Source organism: Ursus maritimus, unplaced genomic scaffold (genome assembly GCF_017311325.1).
Source record: "Ursus maritimus isolate PB19 unplaced genomic scaffold, ASM1731132v1 scaffold_16, whole genome shotgun sequence".
Lineage (NCBI taxonomy): Eukaryota > Metazoa > Chordata > Mammalia > Carnivora > Ursidae > Ursus > Ursus maritimus.
The window spans coordinates 56,541,828-56,566,426 of NW_024424008.1; the positions used below are offsets into that span (position 1 = coordinate 56,541,828).

The following is a 24,599-nucleotide window of genomic DNA, read 5'->3' on the forward strand; positions in this document are numbered from 1 at the left end:
ATTATCTAGCACCAGGCTCCACCTGTGCACTTTAACCTAATAACTCAAAAATAACACTGATTCTAATGTTTTTAAAGAAAGTCTCCTGCTTTGAATGTAACAACTTTTTATTTTTGTATTTTTTGCAGCTTGAACTCCATAATGTAGACCGATATTCTTTACTTCTCAGTGCAAAGGAGGGCTGAATGAACTAAGGTAAGTAAATGCTGTTAATTTTTAGCACAAATCAAATATTATGTGTATTAATGTATTCTAAACCCCTGGGAAGTACTAGAACCATGTACATAATCATTTTAAGGACAAAACAGAATTAGACCAACTTGCTTTGTAGAGCGTGAAGCCTATAAATGCCAACCACATAGACTGTTCACGTTCCATCAAATGTCCGGGGCAAGGTCACAGGTGGACTCAGATGCAGTGGGCATTTTGGAGGGAGGGAAGTGGGGGGCGTTGAGGTCCTAGTTCCTGAGTAAGTCGGGCTACCTGGTGGCCCCGCCAATGCCCCAGCAAATGATACACAGTGATGCTGAGTTTCATAGAAAATACTGAAATCAGTCTTCTGAAAAACTATAGAAAAGACTGGTATCATCACTTGAGAGAATATATATATATATACACACACACACACACACACACATATATAATTCCTAAATACAAACATTCACTGAAACCTGACCATATTTTTATTTTGTATTAATGCTTTGAAATCTAAGTGTATTGTGCCTTGCTAGTCATTAATGACATTTGGTTTCCCGAGGCTTGAGCATTTAACTGCTTCTGGCTCTAAAGAGAGGACTGCATCAGCACTTTCTCCCCGGTGGCTTCACTTGAGAAGGGAAATGGTCACATTTGACTCGTTAGAAGATAAGATCTATTTCTGCGAAGAATGTTCACAAAATGTGTGGCAACAGCAAATCCTTTACAATCACGGGACAAAGATCCTCTAGATGCTGAAACAGGTACTATCCCATGAGATACTGACGGTAAAGGTTGTTAGTACCCTCCCCTTGGCCCCACCACCCCTCCCCCCCATCCAACAATACCTCATAGGGAGAAAGCCAGCGAGAGGAAGAAAGGTGTCACAGTGTGAATGATACACAGACACAAAGAGCCCAGGTTTCTCAGTGGGTAGACCAACGCCTATCTCTGACATTGTTATTTGAGAAGAAAATGCCTCCCTCAATTTAAGAAACTGTAGTCAAGTTTTCTATCCTTTGTAGCTAAAGAAAACTTGGAAAGCTCTATGAATATGTATTTTAATGTAAAAACATTAGGAGGACAAAAAAGCATTCAAATAATAGTAAAAAGAATTCACAAGGACGCTATAATAATTGTGAACTGAGTCTCCAAAAGATAATTGGATTAGTAGAAAGAAAGTATTAACTGAATGATGAAGCAGAAAATGCAGTTAAGAATACAGACAACTGGGACAGTCAATTACAAGCTTATCTAATGGACATAAACAAAAACCTGCACAAAATGAGAAAATCATTTCAAATACATGTGGAAGATCTATGAAATTGGCTTTGTACTAGGCCCCAGAACAGATTTCCACAGACAGCAAGAAACTGTATCATACATACAATACTCTTGGATAATATGTTATTACACTGAAGATACAAGGTTCTAGTTCAAAAATCTGTATTGCTCTATACTAGCAAACCTATTTAAAATTTTAACTAAAAAATCCCATTTGTAGGGGTACCTGGGCGGTTCAGTCAGTTAAGCAGCTGACTCTTCATTTCAGCTCAGGTCATGAGCTCAGGGTCCTGGGATAGAGCCCCGTGTTGGATTCTGTGCTCAGCAGGAAGTCTGCTTCAGGATTCTCTCTCTTCCTCTGCCTCCCCTCCTTGCTTGCCTCTCTCTCTCTCTCAAATAAATAAGTCTTAAAAAAATTATCCCATCTGTGAAAGTAACAAAAACTAAAATCTAAAGAGGAAAAGATAGACAAGAGCTTTATGGAGCAAACCAAAATGGAAAGCCTGTATTGAAGGGCATAAGTGAGGATTTGAATGAAAGGAACAATAATATACCATTTTCATGGATGGTGAGACTGTACATATGATGATGGCAATTCTCAGATTAATCTGAAATTCCAATAAAAGTCCTCAAAGGGAATTTTAGGAATTTTAGGCTCATCCTAAAATTACTATGGGAAAACAAAAGACCAAGAATGGTTAAGCAGTATTGAACGAAAGAGGAGGAACTTTCCTGTTAGTTGTCAATGTGTAGTATAAAACTACAGAAATCCAGTCAAGGTTATATTGGTACAGGCAAAGATTAAAAAACAAAATATACAACAGAAGAGTGACCTGAAGGTAATACATGTGTATAAGTGACATTAGAAATTAATGTAGATGGACCATTTAACATGGTCCTCGGGTAACTGATTATTTATATGGAAAACAATTGTATTTTTATCTCCTACCATACACAAAAATAAATTGTAAATCAAAGATTTAAATATGAAAAATACTGTAAAGCTTTTAAAAGAAATTATAGGACACACAGACATCAGGATGGCGAAATACTGTTGTTGTTTTTTTCCAAGATTGTATTTTAGAGCGTGTGCGAGCAGGGGGAGGGATAGAGGGAGAGGAAGAAAGGATCTTAAGCAGACTCTGTGCTGAGCACAGAGCCCTATGCAGGGTTCCGTGTCATGACCCTGAGATCATGACCTGAGCTGAAACCAAGAGTAGAGGCTTAACTGACTGAGCCATCCAGGCGTCCTGATGGGGAAATACTTCTTAAAGAAGACACACAACCATGTGCTATCAAGAAGACTGATAGATTTGAGTACATAAAGCTTTATGCCAAAGAATAAACAAAAATGCCGTAGATTGGAACAAGGTACTTACAATGTATAGGACCAAAGAAAAGGCTGGTACTCACAAAGTATTCCTATACATTGAGAAAGGTTAACCGTTTTAAGGCAAAAGATATGAACACTGAATTCACAGAAGAGGAAACCCAAATGACCAACGAACATATGAAAAGATGCTCACTAGTGAAGACATGCAAATTAAAGCCAAAAATGAGACACCACTTCACACTCATAAGATTGGAAAAAATAAAGTCTGCAAACACCAGATGTTGCCAAGGATGTGTGAAAGTAGAAACTCATACATTACAGGTGGGAGTGTAAATTGGTATAACTATTCAGGAGAACAATTTGGCAGTACTTTATAAAGTTGAAGGCGTGCTTTCTCTAAAACATAGTAATTCCATATCCAGGTATAGTAACACCCCACACTAATATGGAATCGGGTTCAATGCAATTAGCGATTGGCTCTCATGCTTGACCCAGACTGGGAGCTCACGTGGGGGCAGGGAGAGGCAGGCGAGTGTGCATGTGTAGAGCGGGTCTTTGAGTCTCTGACACTTTCCCAGCCGACCTTCTCCTTATCAGACCAAAGAAATGAGTGCTAACCACGAAATCCCTGGAATGGTTGCTGTTGCCTTGGAAGTGCCTCCCAGCTCCCAAGGCCCAGAATCATCCGCAGAAATATTAAAAGCCCAAGCAGATAAATGACAGGTGGTTCCACACTGCAGACGGGACTTCTACAGACTAGGAGAGCTTTAGGAGACTGAAGCTGATCTCCCCTTAGGGAGGCACGTTGACGGATGTGTGTCCTCATACGTGCTGGATGCAGTACTTGTAGGAGGTTCTGATAAAGAATTATAAAAACAGGACGTCAGAGCAGCCACACAGTAGTTCCTGGTGCAAATGAACTGTGTGTTGAGTATTTACTAAAATAAGTAGGATGATGTTTAAGAACTGAAGTTTTAATTCCATATAAATAGAGAAGAAAATTCATTATAGTTCTTTAGTCACTTACGGGCTATGTCTGCATGCATTTTCTCGGTAGTAAAAATAGCTAATTCTATATTTATGAATTGGCATGTTCCTTTGGGCCTTGATTTCTTTTTCATTTCAACAATTTGGCGATAAAGATGGTATACCTCATGTGAGTCCTTCCAATGCTGAATTTGTTGGAAGATGTGTGGCCACCTCTGATTAGGTAAGAGACCCTGAATGTTTGCTAAAACATGTCCTTTTGACTCCGTGGGATTGGGTTCCCAGGGAAAATTCCACACTAACTCTGCAAAAATTCTGAGTTCCTATATAATACAGGCTCAAAGTTCGCATGTGATTCACCACTGGCTTTAAAGGTAGAAGAATATAAGAGGTCTATCAGCAGGTACCTTTCCTAAAAGGCTTATTGTACTCTGTCATGTTTGGAATAAGCATGCTTATAAAAATCCTGCTTTGCAATGACCAGAGAAAGGCTCATCTGATGTAGGCAAATTGGTTTATTTATAGGGATTTTTTGAAAAACCCTATTTAAAAGGATTATTGGTATCTCTGAATACCAGGAAATAAATAAAAGAATGAACCCGGACAGCCACAAAGAATGAATTAAGAAACTCTAGGCTTCTTTCTCCTGGTTCCCAAGCCTTCTCGCTATTGCTGCTTCTCCCCCTACTCCCCCTTCACCTTCTTTGCCTGGGATGGAGAAGAAAGAGACGATGACTTTTTGGCTGGATATTTGCCAATGGCTTTAGGGTCTGAGAACAACTTCTCTGTGGAAGAGGGAGACTTGCCAGCCTTACTTGAATGTTGTGATGTGAGTGCTACCTCCAAGATCCCCTACGTTCAACATGCAAAGCATAGCCTGGGAAGCAGAAATGATGACGAGGAGGAAAAAGGAGTCTTGAGAACTTGGATAAGAGACTGTTCTGGACTGAGTGCATCCGGTTGGCTGAGAGTTGCCCTGACACCTTGGAAGAAAGGGAAACAAAAGACATCAGCCTACCACGCGGTATATGGAGCCACGCAGACCAGCCTTTCGTCTCAGCATGAGGACGTCAGGCTGCTCCGACTCCAATGCCTGTTAGAAGTTACCCAGGACCGCGGGGTGGACCGGATGTGGAAAGAGTCTACGTGTCCTCTCCTAGCTGATACTGTCCGTCTTACAGGTATTTTCCAGTGCTCTGGAGACGCTGTGAAGACGCACCAAGGTCCTCTACAGCGTGTTTCCAGTCCTACGGCCCTACGCGTGAGGGTGGATACTGGCTGCGAGCCCGCTCGGCTGTCTGACCTGTCTGTGGGCCCCTCCTCTGTGAGGCACTGCTGGGGGCAGTCCTTGAACTCTTTCTGCAACAGGGGACCTGGGCGAAGCTGCAGGGCTGCTGCTGGAGGAGTCCCCAGGGGTTGCTCGTCAGTGATTCACGGAAGCACTTTCTAAACCAAGGCAGGGGGCAGACCCGAATAGACTCGTAATCCCCTTCACGGTTTTGGCAGCCTTGCTAGGGGATTCAAGCACGAGGAAGAGACGGGGTACTTGGATGGGAAGCGTACCCAGTTCCTCAGGGACTGGCTTTGGGAAAGATGCTTTCCCAGAGTTTTGGGAAAAGATAGAGAAGGGTAAAGGCAAGAAGAAACTCCAGACTGCAGAGTTACCAAACCTTATAAAGGTGTCTTTTTCATTTCCTGTCGTTTCTTGTGGATCCTAGAGCAATGTTATTCTGGAATTTCTATTGTTCTTTTCATGTTTCACCCAGGTCCAGAAATACGCACACGTTGTGGGTATCTCCAGATAACCTTTCCCCTGTTCTTTCACCTGCGAGGCTCCTGAGTGGATCTGAGGTAACCTCTTGTCTCCAATCCTGTTAATCTGTTGCGAAGAGACCTGCTGTATAAAAGAAGGGCTACCCTATTCTGTACTCCAGGTATTTTGTAACTTCTGGCAGACAAGGCATCTGAGTTGGTAAATACGTGCTAGGGAGCTGCCGGGCTATGGGCCAAAGTTTGAAGAAGAGAGACTTTAGAACATCAGTGGCAACTAATAAACCACAAGGGAAACTAACTGCGGAATTATTAGTCATTGCAACTTCCCCAACAGATCCTGTAATTCATTGTACAGCTTGTACCAGACAGCAAGATGAAATTAATTTGCAGACCACGCTGCAGAAAGGGCTACTGAGTTGGCTAGGGTTACTGAAGCCCTGACACTTCTACGGAGGGACTCTAACTCAGACAAGAGCAACTCCCTGTGAACTAGAAACTGGAAACCAGGGAGAACTAAAACAGAGATTATTTTGACAAACATATTCTTGACTAAGACTTTCACTATTCTAACTTTGCACTCTGTACATGTCTAACACAACTATCTTCAATTTGAAAAGTACATAAACACAATATATACTTCCCAATGGAGAACTGCAGTTTACTTGCTTATTAATGTGTCATTAGTCACCTATGATTTATGGGTTATAAAGGCATATTTTGTACTACAGAGAAAAATTCAGGGAAGTACATATTTTCATGTAGTTTGCTTCAAAACAGGACCTAGAAGAGGGGGACAATGGGCCAGCCATTCCATCAGCCATATCTAGGAAAGAATTTCCTATATAACACTTCCTTAAGTTATATATACACATATCATTAACTGGGTTAGCCAAAGGATGGGAAGGGTTATTTTAAAATTATAAGTTGTCATTGAGTGGTAGACATGAGGAGTAACCGAAAACATGGAGAAATCTAAAAATGGAACAAGGCATCTATTACAGGGGACTGCCTCTTTTCTGTTCTTTTGATGGCACTGAAAAAGGAAAACAAAGGAGTCTTAATTATCTTTGGTTTGAATATGTGCTTTGAATTAACATATTACCTACCCTGCTTGTAAGGAACGTTGGAGGTACGGGGAGGAAGACGGGGCAGTGAGGAGCCTGAGCGCACCTCCTCCCCGGGGCATGCTGCCGCAACCCCTCTAGGTGACGCAACTCCCACTGAGATGAACGGAGACCAGAGAGGGGAACACCACATGGAGGAGGGTAGGAGGAGAAGAATCCTGTCTCCTCTCCTAAAAGGTCAGCACACTGTATCACTTAGCTGGAGACCCAGCAGAGAACCAGCAGTTTGAAAAGTGTCTGGGGTACATGTGAAGAAGATGATATACTAATTTTGGACATGGGCAGAGGGGGCAGGGATCTGAAGGTGCTGCTTCTTGCCCTCCTTCATTCTAGCTGGCTCAGAGTTTGCTGGAACCAATTCTGACATCCCCTGAGGACTCACCCCACCCAGCAGACAGCCCTGGTCAAGACTGGCACCTCCTCCATAGTAACTTTTTCCCTGGGGATGGGGCCATTAGTTCCATCAGCCAACGTACCTACACTGGCTGCGGCCAGACCTCTCAGAGGCAAGTCCTGCCACTCATGTGGCATAGGTGGTCCTTCCAGACAGCTGAGCTGAGGGCCAGTTCTGCCCCCCAGAGCACCCACAGGAGTTGTGCACAGTGCTGCCGGGCACCACAGAACAGCCATACATAAGGCCGCTACCTGCAAGACCAGGAGATGTGGCTGACCTCATATGCAGTAACAACACAGGCAAAATGGAGAGCTAGAGAAATATCCAAAACCTCAGATAAGGAGCTAAACAAAACGGAAGTAACCAAAGTAAATGATCATAAAACTGCTCATTGGACGAGAGTCTCCAGAGTACATGAACTAAGGGAGAACTTCAACAAATAAAGAAGAACCAGTCAAAGCTGAGGAATAAAATGACTTAATGAAAACCACACTAGAGGGAAGCGGCAGCAGATCAGAAGATGCAAAAGATCAGTGAGTTGGAAGACAGGTAATAAAAAGCAGCCAAGTTAAGCAGCAAGAATTAAAAATAAGTGGATAGGTTAAGGAATCTCTGGGACATCAAGTGTACTAATGTTTGCATTATAGGGGTCCCAGAAGGGATAAAAGGGTAGAAAACTTACAAGAAAGAATAGCTGAAAACTTCCCTAATCTGGGAAAGGAAACAGACATCCAGGTCCAGGAAGCAAAGAGAGCCCTAAACAAGATGAACCCAAGGGGGTCCACACCAATTAAAATGTCAAGGAGCATATTCAAAGCAGCAAGAGAAGAGAAAACTGTTACATTGAAGGCTATCAGTTGATTTTTCAGCAGAAACTTAAAGTGCTGAAAGGGGAACAAGGTACAGTCAAGCATACTCTAGCTGGAAAGACTGTCATTCAGATTTGAAGGAGTGACAGTTTGGCACACAAACAAAAGTCAGAGGAGCTCATCATCACTAAACCAATCTTTCTTACAAGAAATATTAAAGGGACTTCCTTAAGTGAAAAGAAAAGATAAACTTCACTGGTAAAAGCAAACATAATGGTAACATCTTATAAAACTAGTACAAAGGTTAAAAGACAAAAGTAGTAAAATTAATTATATCTATAAAAATCAGACGGGTTCAAAGATGTAAAATATAACAAACGTAAAACATGGAAAGGGAATAAAAATGTAATCTTTTAGAATGTGTTCAAACTTAAGTGACCAATTTCATATAGACTGCTCTATACTTAGGATGTCCTGATAATCACCAAAAACCTGTAATAGATACACAGGAACAGAGAAAGCCAAACATTACACTAAAGAAAGTCATCAATCCCGGGGCGCCTGGGTGGCACAGCGGTTAAGCGTCTGCCCTCGGCTCGGGGCGTGATCCCGGCGTTATGGGATCGAGCCCCACATCAGGCTCCTCCGCTGTGACCCTGCTTCTTCCTCTCCCGCTCCCCCTGCTTGTGTTCCCTCTCTCGCTGGCTGTCTCTATCTCTGTCGAATAAATAAATAAAATCTTAAAAAAAAAAAAAAAAAGTCATCAATCCCAAGCAATGAGCAAAAGAAAGCAACAGAGAAGTATTATAAAAACAACCAGAACACAATGACCAAAAGGGCAAATGGCAATAATTACATCCCTATCAATAATTACTTTATATGTAAATGAACTAAAAGCTCCGATCAAAAGGCACAGGGCCACTGAATGATAAACTGATCTCTATGATCCTAAAAGCAACTCACTTCAGACCTAAAGACACATACAGACTCAAAATGAAGGGAGAGAAAAACATACACTATGCAAATGGAAGTGAAAAACACTTGGAATAATATTTATATCAAGCTAGACTTTAAAACAAAGACTGTAACGAGACAAAGCACATTACATGATGATAAATCAATCCAACAAGAGGATATAGCAATCGTAAATATCTATGTTCTCAACATAGGAGTGCCTAAATACATAAAACAAATATTAACAAACACAAAGCAAAACTGACAGTGACATAAGGGAATTCAACACCCCACTTCCATCAGTGAGTAGATAACCCAACAGAAAATCAACAAACAGTGGCTTTGAATAACAGACCAGCTAGAACTAAAAGATACAGACAGAACATTCCCTCCAGAAAGAGAATACATGTATTCTTTTTAAGCACACGTGGAACATTCTCCAGGGTAGATTACACATAGGCCACAAAACAAGTCTCAACAAATTTAAGATTGGAATCAAACATCTTTTTTGAGCACAAGGTTTGAAAAAAATTGGAACACAGGGAATAAGCATGGGGAATAAAATTCTGCATTTCTATAGAATAACTAGCAGAAAGAGAAATTAAGAAAACAATCTCATTTACAACTGCATCAAAAAGAATAAGAGATGAAAAAACTTATTCTGACATTGATAAAGGAACTGAATAAATATCATTAAAATGTCCATACTACCCAAAGCAATCTTCAGATTCAATGCAAGCCCTAGCAAAATACCAGTAGTATTTTTTTACAGAGCTAGAACAAGTAATTCTAAAATTTGTATGGAACTGCTACCAACGACCCCGAATAACCAAAGCAATGTTGAGAAAGAACAGCACAGCTGCAGGTGTCCCAATGCCAGATTTCAAGATACATTACCAAACTGTAATAATCAAAAACAATACGGTACTGCCACAAAAACAGACACAGAGATCAATGGAACTAAACTGAGAGCCCAGAAACAAATCCACATTTCTATGATCAATTAATCTATGATGAGGGAGGCAAGAATATACAACGAGGAAAAGACAGTCTCTTCAATTAATGGTGCTGGGGAAACTGGACCATTGACCCCCTACACAAAAAAACCCCCAAACCTCAAAATGGCTTAAAGACCTAAATGGAAGTCCTGAAATCCTAAAACTACTAGAAGAAAACTTAGGCCATGATCTCCTGGACATCAACCTTAGCACTATTTTTCTGGACCCGTCTCCGAGACAAGGGAAACCAAACCAAACTAAACTGGGAATACACCAAGCTAAAAAGCTTTTGCACAGCAAAGAAAACCATTAACAAAATAAAAAGGCAACGTATGTGATGGGAGAAGATATTTGCAAAATGATCTGATAAAGAGTTACTATCCAAAATATATAAAGAACTCACACAACAAAACAAAAACACAACTCAAAAGCCCCAAAAACAATCCAATTAAAAAATTGGCAGAGGATCTAAACAGACATTTTTCTAAATAAGAAATAGATGGACAAGAGATACATGAAAAGATGCCTAACCACTAATCATTAGGGAACCGCAAATCAAAACCATAGATATCACCTCAAGCGAGAATGGTTAGTATCAAAAATGCAAGAAATAACAAATGTTAGAGAAAAGAGAAGCTTCAAGCACTACTGGTAGGATTATAAACTGATTCAGCCACTATGGAAAACAGTATAGATGTTCCTCAAAAAATTAAAATAGAAATACTATACATTCCAGTAATTCCATTTCTGGGTATTTACTCAAAGAAAAAGGAAACACTAATTTGCAAAGACAGATGCACCCCTATGTTTACTGCAGCATTATTTACAACCGGGAAGCAACCTGTCTACCAGTAGAAGAATGGATAAAGATGTGGTGTAGGTAATGCAATGGAATATTACTTAGCCTTAAAAAGTATGATTTCCTGCCATTCATGAAAACATGGATGGACCTAGAGGGCATTATGCTACCTGAAATAAGTCAGACAGAGAAAGACCAATACCACATGGTTTCATTTATATGAGGAATCTAAAAAAGAAAACAAAATACCAAAACAAACATACAATGATAAGAATTAGACTCATAAATACAGAGAACGAATTGGTGGCTGCCAGGGGAGAGGGGGAAAGGGGACTAGTTGAAATAGGTGATAAGGGATTGAGAGGTACGGACTTCCCATTATAAAATAAATAAGTCACAGGGGTAGAAAGTACACCTTAGGGAATATAGTCGATAATATCTTAATAACTTTTATGATGACAAATGGTAACTACACTTACTGTGCTGAGCATTTTCTAATGCATATAATTGTTGAATCGCTATGTTGTACACCTGAAACTAATACAGTATATGTCAACTACAATAGAAATGAACAAAATGGTGAACTTATGAAAAAAAAAATACTTGGAAATTGCAGGTGATTTTTACTCTCGTTTTGACATTTATGTAGCAAGTCTATTACTTATATGATCCAAGGAAAGCTATTCTTAAAACAATCTTTCTGTAACTCATCTAAAATCTAATTATAAATACCTAGAATGCCGTACTCGTAATACATTAGCACAGCTACTTATTACAGTACTTGTAATACTAGTTATAATACCAGCACTACTCAATGGGGATGGCTCTTCACGAGTCAGCCAATATGGTGAAAATGCATCATCTTTGGGATTAGCTAGGAGTTTAGGTAGTTTCTTTACCACTTTTGTGTGTGACCATGGTGAGTTACTTGCTTGGAACCTCAATTTTCTCATGTTTAAAATGGAGATAAACCCACGAACCTTGCAGGTGAGAGAGCAACAAGTCCGCGCGTGCGGTGCCCTGCACACGGAGGGCAGCAGCTATCAGGGCCTTCACTCTCTCCTGACCCTGCAGTCCTGACTTGTGGAAGATGGAAAAAACTTGCTTTGGAATGAAAATGAAGCCAATAAAATAAATCTTTATTAGCTTTAATCTCACCACTGATAGTAAGTTGTGATTTTGTGAACAATATATTTGATGTCTGGAGATCACTACACTGTTTCAGTTTTCAAAAAGAAACCAAAAAGTAACCAAGGCCATCAGAGGACTGAAAAGACAACTGCCTTCTTTATAACCTTGTATCTATCATTTTTTATTTAAGTCAAAAATATGGCCTGTAAGTATGCTCTATTCTCCACTGGAAGGCCCAAGGATGAAACTCCAGTGGCTTTAATGGCCGTTATTACATGAAGCTACCTGGAAGAAGGCAAGTTCACAGGCTTCTCAGTCAAGTGGCTACAATGAAAAATTTAAGAGCCAAAGACAGCCCTTTAAACCAGAAAACTGTATTTGAATCTTTGGCACAAAGTCCTTCAAGTTTAGATTTAGTTTCATTCCACTACAGGAAGTCAGGGTGCACTGGACATTAATTACAGAGTCACTGTAATGTGCTAAGAACACTAATAAAAATATTGAACACTAAATTATTAATAGATCCAGGTGCTCTTCAAATATTTCATTACTTGATATTTTTTCCCCTCAATTTTTAGGCCTGATCATACATAAACCATGTTGGACATATGAAAATATTTTAAAGAACTCTTTAAAAAATGGCTTTAGACCTTCTTCACTAATGTCTTTTTTAATGTTTTATGATTGTTTAAAAGAAATTCTCACATCTTTCCTATGTTCCTTAAATAGGGAGAAAGGAGTACAGCTGGATATAATCCTGAATATGGAAATAAGAGAAAATTTTGCTATCATTGTAGTCTAAATTTTAAACTGTATGATAATGTATAATGAAATGTGCTACCTTATGGGAATCCAAAATTTTCTTTTACACTGAAGGCTCCTACAATTCAATGACTGATGTCTATTTTGTCACTCTAATAGCTGCTCAGATTTATGATCTCTGATCTTTTTTCCAATACACCAAGAGCACTTTGAAGCTAAACCCAGGTGTTAGGATGCTAAACACTGAATGTACCACCAGAAACTAAATCTATGCTCCCTTGTTGGAGATCTTTTAATCAGTGTCCATCAAGTTGTGTTTAAAACTTCCACACTGTGGCTCAGAGACACTTCTAGACAGCAGGGAAGGGAATTTTTAAGTGGAAACAAAGCCCACCTTTATCACACAATTCAAACAGGATTCTGATTTTGTCTATTTTAAAAACATGTTTCCAAGATTTGCAGGATTATACCGCTTAAAAAAAAGTCTGAAAAGTCACCAATTTACAATAATGAAAATATATGAAATGTAAAAGAGTTTACGATCACTCTCCACTTGGGTATGGACAGAACAGCAGTGCAGCAGTGGGGTCAAGACAGTTCCGAGAACAGAACAACGTAAGGAAGAAGGAAAGGGGAAAGACTGTGTTGACCTTATAAGGACCACAATTTGAAGCCAAAACTGATAATAGGAAGTACATCCAGCTAATCCTGATCCAAGTGGGTCATTAGTCTAAAGATGTTGAAGAGAACATATCTGTTAAATAGGCATAAAAATGTCTTCAATTTCAGCAAAAGTAGAAAACAGACCCTAATCATGTTTTCCTATTTTTATAACTGGGCAACATTTCCCATTTCTTATAATTGGTAGCACTACAAGGGGATCCGTAATTAACTTCATTCATACGTAATGGGATTACTCCTGTTGCTGATTCCTAGGTTACGGGTTAAGCACACTGGAGAGAACAGGAAAGTTTACTGACCACTGGCCTATTAAAATTCATGGTTGATGACGACCAGAATTGTGAATTTAGGATTATAAAGAGATGTAGTGGAGTATTGCTAATATTTGTCTTTGTCGTGCTCCATACTAACTAAAAACAGAAAAAACTAGTCATGATTGTTTCTTTTTGTAGTCTCTAAGGACTTTCTTCAAAACAGTAAGAGCAATGGGACACGGCCGACTAACCTGTAAGTAATACCTAGGATACTCACCTAGGGGGAAATTAAGCTGTCCTTTAGTTAATGGGAAGCCCCAATTAGGCTAGGGCATAAAAAGCATTCCACTGAGAGGCTATCTAATAGAAATATAATGTGAACCACATACATAATTTTAAATGATCTAGCATGGTGCATTTTTAAAAGAAAAAAAGTAAAAAGCAGTTGAAATTAATTTTAGTAATATTTCATTTAACTCAATTTATCAAAAATTATCACTTTAAGACATAACCAACATAAAAGTTATTGATATATTTCACATACTTTTTCAAAATGTGGTATGTATTTTATATTATCTCAATTTGGACTAGATCCATTACAAGAGCTCAAAGACACTGGGGCCAGTAGTCACCATGTTGGACCGCAGAGGTCCACTGCACAGAATTTTTTATTAATTTTTGTTCAAAACCAAAACCAAATTTGAATGAGCTCTCATTGTGTAAATCAAACAAGTGTGGACTAGGTGTCCAGGAGGATTTTATTAATGATATATTGGGGCTGTACTTAAATGCTAAACAGCACTAGGACAGCAAGTCCACCAAATAACTGAAGGCAAATTTTAGAGCTTAGCTAAAATGACCTTCAATATTCTAATTTACATTGAAACGAGTTCTCAAGTTCGCAAAGCCTCACAAACCAGACTGGAAACATGAAAGCCTTTGTGCGTTTAAAAGATCAGATGCTAAATCCCATTATATAGATTGTTAAACTCTGCTTATTTTATAAATTTATGGGTTTACCCCACTAGTCTTGATATAAACAAAATTTATCACAAGTTACATATTTTCTCTGCTCATACTCTAAAATCTGTATCTGATTTCTGTTCAAACTTTCATTGATCCCCGTGGAGTGTTCGTATACACCCGTTAACACAGATCTGTACTAACACCAGCTGGTTCCTACCACAAGCCTTTCTTGGGTGTGGAGGTAGAAATGGTTATTTTCTCCATTCCCCGCTGTTTGGTACACAAAAGCAATGAATATTCTTAGTTCATCTTTTTTTCCAGTTTTTTTCCAATTTAACCTTTGCATGTACTTTAAAATATAAGAAGGTCTCCTGGTCTGCAATCTTAGTGCTAAAATCCTCTAAATTTCTCTACACAGTGAATTTTCTTCTTCTTCTTTTTTTTTTTTTTCAGATTTTATTTGCAAGAGAGAGCACAGCAGGGAAGGTGGGGGGAGGGGCAGAGGGAGAGGGAGAAGCAGACTCCCCACTGAGCAGGGAGCCCAATGTGGGGCTCGATCCCAGGACCCTGAGATCATGACCTGAGCTGAAGGCAGACACTTATCTGACTGAGCCACCCAGGCGCCCCACAGTGAACTTTTTAAAAGACATATTTGATATGCCACTCTTCCCTTGCTTAAATTCTTTTGGTGGCTCCTTATCATTATCAGAGAGGCAATATAAGCATGGATCCTACTGGCCAAAAGTGGTCCACCTGAGATTATTAGCAAAGAAAAGATTTATCCTAATACTCTGAACAAACGTGCAACAATAACGCCCATCTACTAGTCAGGAGATCTGATCTAAATCCAGAAATCTTGGTTCCCTAAGACAGACGACTTGCCATGATTGGGGGAAGGGGTGGGGAGGAGTTTCAATAATTCGCTCATATCAGAAAGAGAAGAGTGGTGTGCCTAGTTTTCACTCTATTACCGAAAGGAGGATCTGTGGTACGTCGTCACGTAGAGGGAGTGATGAGGCTCTGGGTTCTTTCTTGTTTACTACTCGTGTAATGGGTAGAAGCTAAGGTAAAATGTAGAAATAGAGTTAATTTAATGAAGTCAGGTGACCAGGTCATGGAAGCACCGTGAACAAGTCAAGTACTAGAGTTGGGAAAGTGGCAGAAGAGGAGGGTCCCGAGCTCAGCTTGACCCACGGACACACCAGCAGCTACCTCCACATAACAAACTCTGAAAATGACCTGAAGACTGACAGAACAGACCTTTCACAGTTAATCCTAAGACGGAAGATTTACTGCAGAGGGAAAGAGGGGTGGAGCCTGGTTAGGAACCAAAGCTCTGGTGGGAATAACCACAAACAGAAGAGACATCACGAGCAGGGAGAAGCAAGAGGATCGGACCCCACGCCGGGTACCCATGGCATCAGGGACCTGCACTGGGAAGATGAGCCCACAGAACATCTGGCTTTGAAAACCAGTGAAGCTTAACTTCAGGAGGTTTAAAAATCATCAGGGCTCAACTCAGGGAACCAAAAAATCAGTGGGCTTATTAATGTCAGAAGAGCCAGAGGACAACAGGAAAGAAACTGAGTCCCTGCCCCTAAAGAGCCAGAGTGACCAGCAACCCCACAGCGACATAGCATCATAACAGCGGTTTGAAGAGTGCCTGGGCTGTACACGGAAGAGGTTTATTGACTATCTGAGAAGGTATGATGGAGGGAGGGGCAGAGACCTGCAAGAGATTTCTCCAAGAACATAAGTGCTAGCAGATGCCATTTTTCATCCCCACCCTGCTCAGCCCAGATAGCCAGATGCTTGTAGTAGTCAGCCCTGTCAACTCTCCATCTACCTCGTTAGCACCACAAACCCTGCCCTGGCATTCCCCTGCGGCCCTGTCCCATCTAATCCACCCATTGTGGCAGGCATACCTCCAAAGCAGCTCTTGCCCCAGCCCCCCACCCCCTGTAGGCAACCCTAAAGGGACCAGCACCACTGCAAAGTGACTCCTGCCGAGGGAGGGAGAGACGTCCCTGTACACCAGTACACCCCCAGTTCCAGCAGCCCAGCCTCTTAGCTGGCTGCATAGGGAGGAAGCCCTGCCCTTCTGTGCGCCTGCAGATGTGGCAGAGGGGCTAACTGCAGACACCTAGTCTGACTGCTGGCCTGCCTATAACCCAACCATGGCAGTGGCCTCAGGCCTCTCAACAGCCCTGGGACCAAACCCTGCCCAGTATTCCCACACCAGGCAAAGTGGGTCATTGTAGCTTCCTAGGCTGAAAGCAATCACAGATTAGCCACAACAGCAGGGAAAACGCAGCCCACACAGGGCACCACAGGACCTCTCCTACACAAGACCGTTACAAGACCAGAAGACATAGCTGACCTACCTAACACACAAAAACAAATATAGAGTTAGACGAAATGAGGAGACAGAGGAATATGTCCTAAATGAAAGAACAGGACAAAATTACAGTAGTAAAAGAGTGAAATGAAATGGAGATAAGCAATATGCCTAATAAAGAATTCAAAGTAATATCCTAAAAGAGACTCGCTAACTTGAGAAGCGTGGATGATCTCAGAACTTATAGAAAGAAGTAGAAAATATAAAAAAGAGCCTGTCAGAGCTGCAGAATTCAGTAATGGAAGTAAACAATACACCAGAAGGAATAAATAGATTAGAAGACACTGAACAACAGATCAGTGATCTGAAAGACAAGGTAATGGAGAGCAACCAAGCGGAATAGCAGAAAGAAAAAATTAATAAAAAAATGAGAGTAGTTTAAGGAAATTCAGCAACATCACCAAGTGTAATAACATTTGCATTACTGGAGTCCTGGAAGGAGAAGAGAGAGAAAGCAGGGGGCAGAAAACTTATTAGAAGAAAATAGCTGAAATTTTCCCTAATCTGGGGAAGGAAACAGACATCCAGATCCATGCAGCAGAGAGAGACCCCAACAAGATGAACCCACATTGGTCCACACCAAGACACATAATAATTAAAATGGCAAAAAGTGGTAATAAAGAGGGAATTTAAAAAGCAGCAAGAGAAAAGAAAAGAGTTATATACAAGGGGCATCCCATAAGGCTATCAGCTGATTTTTAGCAGAAACTCTGCAGGCAACATAAAGTTTTGCAGGAGTGGCTGAAGGGAAGCAAAGAATCTCTACAACCAATAACACTCTACCCAGCAAGATTATCATTTCAGAGTAGAAGGAGAAAGAGTTTCACAGATAAACAAAAATTAAAGTTCATCACCACTAAACCAGCCTTACAAAAACCATTAGAGGAGTCCTTTAAGTGAAAAGGCCACAACTAGAAGAAAATTATGGAAGAAAACAACTTCACAGGTAAAAGCAAATATATAGTACAGGTAGGAAATTAATCACGTATATAGCCAGTATGGAGGTTTGAACACAAAAGTAGTAAAACCAATTGTATCTACAAAAATTAGTCTAGGGATACAAAAAATAAAGATGTAGAATACGACATCTATATATAAAATATGGTGGGGGGGATAAAAATTTAGTGCTTTTAGAATATGTTCGAACTTAAGTGACCATTAACATAGTCTGTTAATACACATAAGATGTTAAATGTCAACGCAATGATAACCACAAACCACAATTCAAAAACCATTTATAAGAACACAAAAAATAAAGAGAAAGGAATCCAAGCACAACGCTAAAAAAAGTTATCAAACCACAAGGGAAGAGAGCAAAAGACGAAAGGAACAGAGAAGAACTAACAGCCAGAAAACAATGAGGAAAATGGCAGTAAGTACATACCTGTCAATAATTACTTTAAATGTAAATAGACTACATGTTCCAATCAAAAGACATAGGTTGAGTGAATGATAAAAAGCAAGACCAATCTCTCTGCTGCCTGTAATGCTCACCTAAAGACACATACAGACTGAAAGTGAAGGGGGAGAAGAACACACACCATGCAAACGGAAGCAAAAAAGAAGCAGGGGTAGCAATACTTACATCAGACAAAAGAAGACTTTAAATCAAAGACTGTAGCAAGAGACAAAGGGCACTACATAATGATAATGGGATCACTCCATAAGAGGATGTAACAATTGTTAAGTATCTATGTTCCCAACACAGGAGGACCTAAATATATAAAGCAAATGTTAAGGGAGGGCATAAAGGGAGAAAATGACAGTAATTCAGTAATAGGAGACTGTAACACTCCCTTACATCAATGGATAGATCACCCAGACAGAAAACCCAACAAGGGAAGAGTGGCTTTGAATGACACATTCGACCAGATAGACCCTAAAAGATACAGAGAAAACATTTCCTCCAAAAAGAGCAGAATACATGATTTTTAAAGTGCACACAGAATGCTCTCCAGAACAGATTACATGACAGGCCACAAAACAAGTCTCAATAAATTTAATAAGACTGAACTCATACCAAGCATCTTTTCTGACCACAACTGTATAAAACTAGATCTCAATTACAAGAAAATCTGGAAAGAACAAGAATGCACAGAGACTCAAAAATGTGCTACTAAACAATGAATAGGTCAACTGAAATATTAAAGAGGAAATTAAAAAAATACAAGGAGACAAATGAAAATGAAGACAAATGGTCCAAAATCTTTGCGACACAGAAAAAGCCAGGGTAAGAGGCAAGTTTATAGTAATACAGGTCTATCTCAAGAAAAAGAAAAATCTCAAATAAACAACCTAACTTTACACCCAAAGGAACTAGAAAAAGAAGAACAAACAAAACCCAAGGCTAGAAGGAAGGAAAGATTATAGCAGATATAAATGAAACAGAGACCAAACAAACAAAAAACAATGAAACCAAGAGCTAGTTCTTTGAAAAGATAAACAAAGCTGATAAACCTTTAGATGTGATCAAGAAAAGGACACAAATAAATAAAATCCGAAATGAAGAGAAGTGACAACGAGCATCACAGAAACTGTACATATTATAAAAGAATAGCATGAAAAACCATATGCCAACAAACTGGACAACCTAGAAGAAACAGAGAAATTCCTAGAAACAGACAATCTTCCAAGACTGAATCAGGAAGAAATAAAAAACTGAACAGACTGATTACTATTAATGAAATTGAATCAGTAATCAAAAAACGGCCAACAAACAAAAGTCCAGGACCAGATAGTTTCACAAAAGCAAAAATTAGCTATTGTGAGTACATCAAAATAAATTTTTGCATAAGGGAAACCAACAAACAAAAAGGCAACCTACTGAATGGGAGAAGATATTTACAAATGATGTGTCTGGTAAGGGGTTAGTCACCAAAAAATACAGAGAATTCATACAACTCAATACCAAAAAACCGAACTGGCAGGGATGTTGAGAAACGGGAACCCTTATGCACTGTGGGTGGGAATGCAAACTGGTGCAGCCGCTCTGGAAAACAGTGTGGAGGTTCCTCAAAAAGTTAAAAATAGAAATACTACATGATGAAGTAATTCCACTACTGGGTATTTACCCAAAGAAAAGGAAAACAGTAGTTCAAAAAGACATTTGCAGTCCTATGTTTATTGCAGCATTATTTACGATAGCCAAGACATGGAAGCAGCCTCAGCGTTCATCTACAGCTAAACGGATGAAGAAGACAGAGTGTGTACACACACACACGCGCGCGCGCACAACATTACTCAGTCATAGAAAGAAGGAGATCTTGCCATTTGCAACAACGTGGATGGACCTAGAGAATATTAGGCTAAGTGAGATAAGTTAGGCAGAGAAAGACAAATACCCTATGGGTTCCCTTATATGTGGGACCTAAGAAACAAAATGAACAAAGAACAAAAGAATAACCACACTTACATACAGAGAACAAACTGGTAGTTGCCACTGGGGAAGTTGGTGGGGGGTGTGTGTGGGTGAAATAAATAAGGGGACTTCAGAAGTACAAACTTCCAGACCAAAAAAAAAAAAATCAGTAAATCATGGAGATGAAAAACAGCAACACAGGGAATCCAGTCGATATTACTGTAGGAACGTATGGTGACTGCACGTACCACGGAGAACACGGAGCAATGCACAGGACTGTGGAATCAACACGCTGAGCACCTGACACTCACGTAACACTGACCGCGAGGGACACTTCAATGAAAAATAAAGCCGTCGAGGACTCCCAGGAAGCAACGAGCACGGACACACTAGTCATCAGACTCCCACCCTGTGCGCTCACCACTGCACTGCTCAGGACGTGACGAGTCACCGGAACTTAAACCACATGTAAATGAAAAGGGCACTGGATTGAAGGAAAAATACGAACTTAAACTACTGGACACATGTGGACAGAGACGAATTCGACACCCACTGCTGAACTACCTTAAGTTTCATGGAATCACAGGGCTCGAAAAATTAGATAGCTACTTGGAGGAAATAAAGATCACAATAGCGTAAGAATTTCATTTCAGAAATATGATAAATATTACTCATGCTTTATTTCTGTGTCTGTTTCTGGGGCATACACTTCATGGCGTATCTATATTATCCAGTATCTGTCCCTTTAAGGAAAGACGCCTATTTGCCCAATGACCAATTTGCAGGTTTTTTTTTTTTTTTTAAGGAATTAAAATCACTGCACTTATTGTCAGGATTTGTTAGTCCAGCTCCACTAAATATAAATTTCATTCTGTTTCATATTTCATAAACCAAACACGTTCTGAATGCTTAATATTTTATATGCACACATTTAGGGCTTTTCCTAAACTTAGCTTACTTTTCTAATATACTTATGCCCTCCACACTTAGCAGCGAAATAGGTATCACAAATTAGGCTGGATTAAGTTCTGGATCATTGTCAATTATCGGTGACTCGCTTATTCAACAAACTTACCCAGAACTTCTATCAATGTGGCACATTTTAAAAAGCACATGAACTGATGGGGAGTAGAAGCCTGCTCCCTCCAAGCGACCGCAGGAGGATCCCTGCAGTCCTGGGACCTTTGGGGTCTATTTTGCTTCTGTGGCTTCTCCCTGAGGGACTCTGAAGGCACCCGGATCTAAGAGCCCAAGTCTCCTTTATGAAACTGGAGAAATCATCACTGAAAATCACTGATGATATAAACTTGAAGCGAGAATTAAAATATTTCTATAAATCATACAAATAAAACAGACCGCGAAATTGCTATGCTTATTAAACACTGAAAAAAAAAAAAAAACCCTGGGATAACAAAGTATTCATTAGTTACTATATTCTGGATTGAAATATAAAATCTAGCTCTAATGCAATAACTGTAATTTACTGAGCACCTATGACATGCCAGGCACTTGGTATTAATTACCTTTAATTCTCATAACAAGCCTGTAAGATAAGAATTCCCCTTTTTATAATTCTGAAAAGGAAGGCTGGAAAGTTTTAACAACTTACTTAGAATCACAAAGGTGGTACATAGAGAACTCTTTTATTTTAAAAATCTACCTTGGTAATTTTAATAAAAATGCCCTTGCTTTCCTACTTTAATTTCTATCTAAAGAATCATTTTCTATCAATTCTATAGCTGGCATTTAAATGAAACTAAAAATATATTCATCTTATATATGGTCTACTTCTGTCTGAGAGGTCTGAAAGAAAATAAAATAGTATTCTATTCTTAACTCGCCCCCATATTTACTTGTTATTTTAACATGATGTGTACAAATTTATTATATAATAGGTTTGTCTAACTTTAGCAGGAAATTAATTTTAAAAGTAAAAGCATGTTATATTTTATGAGACATGAAATGGGTGAAATCTTTCTCCATTTTTTGTTAAATTAAGATTTTGAATCTGAAGTAGATAGGTATTTTTAAATGACTTTTTTTTTTACTTTATGTAGATCTTATAAATGGCAGAATATAAAAGTTTACTATGAATTTTCATGAGTTCTGGCACTTTCAGAGTTATGGACGTGGTACAACATTTTATTGTGACTGACAGTATAATGCTGCTATAATAAAAATTTCCTGTCAACCTGTTCTGTCCTGAAATGCCTGGGGCACTTCAGTTTAAGTGTCAGATTAAAATATATGATGGTGAGAACAGGCCCCGCGCTGTCTCAGCTTTCCAGCAAGGGAAACGGGGTGGGGCCGCAGGAGTGTGGGGGCCGACGTTTGTTTTCATAATTACGTAAGAATAGACTGTTCACAGGCCTTCATGATGCCATCTATTTTTGTACCACAGTTTTCCTGTGGATGATTTTTACCACGTGCGGTAAGCAGTGTAGAGTCTGACGTAAATTTTCAATGATTTCCAATGGAAATCTTCATTGGGAACAAGGTGTTAGTCGTGGGAGTGGATGTGAGGCTGGTCCCACTGTGACGTCATTTATCGAAAGGACATCCATCTTAGAAAATCATTTCTGTGGGCTCCACGTTGTGGAAATCCCACACCCTTTCTCCCCTCCAACGTCTGTTTGTGCCCGTGTGGAAGTGCATTTACCTCAATGCCACTCACTCCACTGGTGCCTTTCCTGTCCCCCCCGTCAGAACTGAGCTTCCAAAGTTCGACTGCCCTGCTGTTACTGTCTTCCTCTCCTGTGGACACTCTCCCCCTGTCCTCTCTGCTTATACAGGCTCATTCTTAAACCCCAAACTAAACAAAATCCTCCCCCAACACCTCTGCCTCCTCTTTTTTCCCTTCCTCCGTCAACTTTCTAGACTACGGGTCTAGCTCTATGTCTTTCTTTTTTTTTCTTCTTTCAATTTTTAAGTAGGCTCCATGCCCCGTGTGAGGCTTGAACTCACAACCCTGAGATCAAGAGTCACACGCTCCTCTGACTGAGCCGGCCAGGCGCCCCTATTCCTGCATTTCTTGACATCCCTGTAACTGGGCTTCTATCTCTAATGCCATATGGCATTCCTGAAGACAGTGACTTCCTGGCTGCCCTGTCCTCTGATCTTTTTTCAGTACTACCCACAGGATATTCTCCCCTTAAAGCCCGCCCTTCTTCCAGTCCTGATGGCATTTGTAGGTCCTTGGTTTTTCTAGCACTGTACTTTTTTCTAACACTCGTGTCTCTCACACTACTCTTGCCCGGAACCATCACTTTCTTCTATCTCCTGACCTGTAAACATCCACATTCCATGCTGAATGATTTTGACACTGGCTATGCATCAGAAATACCTTAGCACTTAAATATATTATTATTTTGGCTCTATCATAGCCCCATTGATTCAGATTCTCCAAGAGTAGAGACCTGGAAGGTGTATATTTTTTAAGCCTCCCCCTGGTGATTCTGATCTCCGGCTACAGACATAGGTGTTCCTCCAGATCCTGTTACTTTCCCTCATTATGCTCTCTCCTGGAGATTTCATGATGTTTTGGCCTTATCAATTATCACTCTGCTGAGGTAACTGTTCACTAGTTCTGGATTACAAGGAAAAAAATTATTCCGTGACTAAGTTTGGGAAGGATTAAACAACAGAGAGGTTATTTTCCTGAAAGACTTCTCAAGGCCATACATATGCTTCTTACCTCTAGGACGCTCAAGGCCCTCTTTACTCCACCAGAAAGGGTTGCGTGCATCCAGACTGATCTCCCGCCTCCTCTAATCCACTTCAACCATCACTGCCAGGTTATCAGTATAAGGCACGACTCTACTCTTACATCCACTCCTCAAAAATCTTTAGTTACCTTTGGATTAGGGTCAAGTTTAAATTCTCTAGCTTGTCACTCAAGGCCTGAAAAGGTCTGGGTTGAACCTTTTCAACTTGTTTCTATCTCTCATTATCTGATAAAAATTATACAGACTTTGAAGTCACATATACTTGGGTTTGAATTATGCTTTAGCTTGGGTAAACAATATCCTGAAAGTCTCATGTGCTTATCAATGAAAGAAAGATAATTCTGCTTCCACCTGAAAAGGTTATTTTGAGGATTACCAGTCCTTATTCGCAGCTGCTAAAAACCAGTGGCTCTCAAACTCCAGTACACATTCTTATTAGCGGGGTTACTTGTCAGGGAAGGCGATGCACGAGCTCCCCTTGACCTGGACTTGGTAAGTCTGTGTGGAGCTGGCAGGTCTCTAGAACCGCACTGGCCAGTGGTAGCCCCTAGCTACAGGTGGCTGCCGGGCACTGGAAGCACAGCTTGTCGGACCTGAGCCGTGCTACAAGTGTAAGATAGCTAATTTTAAGACTTAATATCAAAAGAATAATCAAACTATCTCGTTATCGATTA

At 40.0% G+C, this 24,599-nt stretch overlaps 1 protein-coding gene across 3 annotated transcripts in view; it reads right to left on the reverse strand.

Moving 5' to 3' along the window:
- ZC3H12C (zinc finger CCCH-type containing 12C) overlaps positions 1–24,599 on the reverse strand; it is a 78,733-nt gene that overhangs the window by 15,106 nt on the left and 39,028 nt on the right. The gene's annotated exons all lie outside the window — the stretch shown is intronic.